The sequence below is a fragment of the Gossypium raimondii genome, chromosome 11 (assembly GCF_025698545.1).
Source record: "Gossypium raimondii isolate GPD5lz chromosome 11, ASM2569854v1, whole genome shotgun sequence".
NCBI classification, from domain to species: Eukaryota; Viridiplantae; Streptophyta; class Magnoliopsida; order Malvales; family Malvaceae; genus Gossypium; species Gossypium raimondii.
The window spans coordinates 4,532,998-4,536,464 of record NC_068575.1 but is presented as its reverse complement, the minus strand read 5'-3'; positions in this window follow the sequence as shown (position 1 = coordinate 4,536,464).

Here is a 3,467-nt window from a genome sequence, read left to right as displayed (position 1 = left end):
CACCAGAATACAACTAGAAGTAAACATTAATATCTAAAGTTAAAACTAAAATCATCACTACTTTCAGAAGAAAAAAAAAAGAATGGACAAGAACCATGACAATTTTTAGAGTAAACAGAGTTACCAAAACAAAAATCATGTCCGGACTAAAATTAAAAAAAATAAAAGGTAAAAAGTATTATTAAATAAACTGCGATCAGCAATCGGCCTAAAGTCCCTCGCCACTAGACCTGTCCGTGGGTTGGACCACCCCACCCACCCAAAAAGTGGAAGGGTTTGGGTAAAAATATAGGCTCGAAAAATAGGCTTGGGCAAAAAAATACTGAGCCTCGAGTAAGGTTGTTTCGGCCCGGGCCCGACCCGACCCGACCCAAATATGCAAAAAAAAAAGCTTTTTTTTCTGCTTTCTTGCTATTTTTTTTTATTTTTTTGTTGTTATTTTGTTTTTTTTCACTATTTTGCTACAATTTCATTATTATGTTGTTACTATTTGTTTTTATTGTTTGGATATTGAAAAATTCTTGTATTATTGTTAATTTTGTTACTATTTTAGAGGGATTTTCTTATTAATCTTAGTGTTATAAAATATACATATTATTTTTTAATATATTTTTAATTTTTTGAGAAACATTTATTTTAATGTTTTTAGTATTTTTGATGTATTATATTTAAATAATAATAATACGAGTCAGGCCAAACTCGGGTTTTAGCTTTTTTATCAGAACTAGGCTTGGACAAAATTTTAGGCGCATTTTTGGAGCCGAGCCCAGACCTAGCAAACAGGCCTAAAATTTTAGTCCGGCCCAACCCAAACCCAAACCCGGTCCGGCCCAACCCAAACCCGGTCCAGCCCATAGGCACCTCTTCTCGCCACCGTCAGTGAAGCAAAGATTTGATATTAAAATTTATCATATATAAAATTTCTTAAAATTCTTTTTTAAATATAAAGTAAGGATATATGGTAATCTTTAAATTATTTGGAGAATTAAAATCCAAATATCATTTGAATATGGGTTTTAGGATAATAAAGAAATTACCTGCATTTTCAACTTAAAGAGAGAGAATTTTCTTGGGTAAACTACCTAGTTGGTGACCCAATTTTTAAGGTATTTCTATTTTGGTCACTCAAAATGAAATTTATGCAATTTGATCACTCAAATTTTGAGGCTCTTTCATTTTAGTTACCTAAGCGTTAAATCTCTAACGACGGCTAATTGTACATGCTATATCATATTTACACTTTCATTTTAGTCACCCAACTTTTGGGTCACTTTTATTTTTATCACCCAAAAATATAATTTTAAAGTATTGGTTGGGGGTAAAAAAATCAAAGATTAAAATAAAAAAGTGGTAGAAACTAAAATAATACACAATAATTATTAAATTGTACTTATTTATCCAGTTGTTGAAAAATTTAAAATTTTAAAAGCAATAGAGATCAAATAGATTTTTTGGTCAAGTGATAACTCGGATGGTACAGTTTCCTTCACTCGTTTATTTATTATTGATCTTTCTGACAATAACTTCATTGAGTACTTACCTAATTGTTTCAGAATCCTTCCGCTGAGTTTGTTCAATGAGAGATCTAATGAGTTAAGCTTTGACAAATTACTTAACATATGATAGTATTGGAGCAGTTACTATTCTGAGAAAAGCTGAGGGCTATAAGCGAACCTGAGTTGTCCAAATATAGCTGGGACTGCTTCGTTCAATCGATTATGTGAAAGATCAATGACTGTTGAAGTTGTATTTCGGAAATTTTTTATGGCAAGCCGCCATGGAAACCATTATGGAAAAGATCAATGATCAGCAAATTCTTTGTAAATATGATCATTGAAATCTATTCGATCTCAACACAAGAATTTGCAAATTCTTCAAATTTCCTAACCAATTCGGATATGTACCATTTAAGTAATTGTTTCCCAAATTTCAATTCCTTTCTTAGCAAAAGATTGTGGTATTGGCCCTTCTAATCAATTGTTGTTTGTTCATCCGAAAACCTCTAAACGAACAGCTTTCAGGAAACAAATTTCCTGGAAAAATTCCATGGAAGTTATTCATATAGAGGTTCAAGTGTAAAAGAGAATACTAAAATTGTTGTTAGAAAAAGCCAGATCTTCAATGGAATTAAAAATGCAAACTGAAGAAGGGATTTGGTCGTAGAAAAAAATTGGATAATTGATTTCAGCGTATAATTTTTTGTTTGATAGGAAGAACGAAAGCAATGAATCTTCATTGATGAGGTATTAGAAGATAAGTCTCAAGTTTTGTCTCAATCCAACATCATTGATCTAAGGAATTTGGTATAATTGATCTGATTTTCAGGATATGTTTCTTCAAGTGAATTGATCTTCATTAACGGATTTGAATAATCTCACATATCTGCATAGCCTAAAGATTTTGTTTTCAATAAATTGTCAATCCTTTGATATGACAAGTTGCATTTTTTGATGCGTGCAAATAAATTCTAAATTGAAAAAACTAAACTTTTTCGGTTAGTGCAATTTTTTGGTTTAATTTATTTTATATTCAGTTTAATTGGTTTATTTGATCGATTTTCAGTTTTGACATTTTAAATCAAATAAACTAATTAAGTTATAACCCATAAAGCCATAAGGCCATAACCCATTTACTTACCTAAACTAAAATTTAAACCTTAAACTCAAATACCCATTAATACTTAATACTCTTAAAACCCAAACCATTAAAATTTAAAACACAATACCTATTAATATTTAAAATCCAAATTGATAATTTAATTTTTATGATATTCATTTATCATTTAATATATAAAAAACCCAAATTGAAATATTACCCGTTAAGAATAGTAAAAGACATTAAAATTGCATGTTGGATTGTTGGCCATGTAAGAAAATAAATATATTTTGAGTTGATTAAAAATTGTTTGATTTAATTTTTAATATTTTATAATGAATTTGAAATAAAAGTAGAAGTAAAAGTAATACTAGATACTAAATTGAAGAAAAGAAACAATTATTTGAAAATATTATACTCCAATTAAAAAAAAATTCCAACTCAAGAAAAATAAATCTAAAAATCGACCCAAACCAAACTCTAACGCTCGAAAAAAGTTGTTTTACTATTGACGTATGGAGTAGAAATGCGAAGAAGATGGCATGAGCGTTCCCATAAGGCTTGCTTTCTTAATTCAGCCACGCCATTTGTTATATTCTCGTTCAATTGTAACTATATAGGAAGGGTTCAGTTAACACAAATCCCTATGCGACGAAGTTTCGTAAGATTTAATTGTCAGTTGGGCTTAATTTTTAATTGTACTAAAAAATTTAAAGGTTTTGGTTAAAATAAAATTCAAAATAAAAAGATTAATATAAATAAATAATAAGATAAGAAAAAGTTTTTAACAAGTAGAAGTTAAATTTGTTAAATATTTATTTAGAATTAAAATTAAATTGATACAATTTAAAAATGATTTAAAGAAGGGTTAA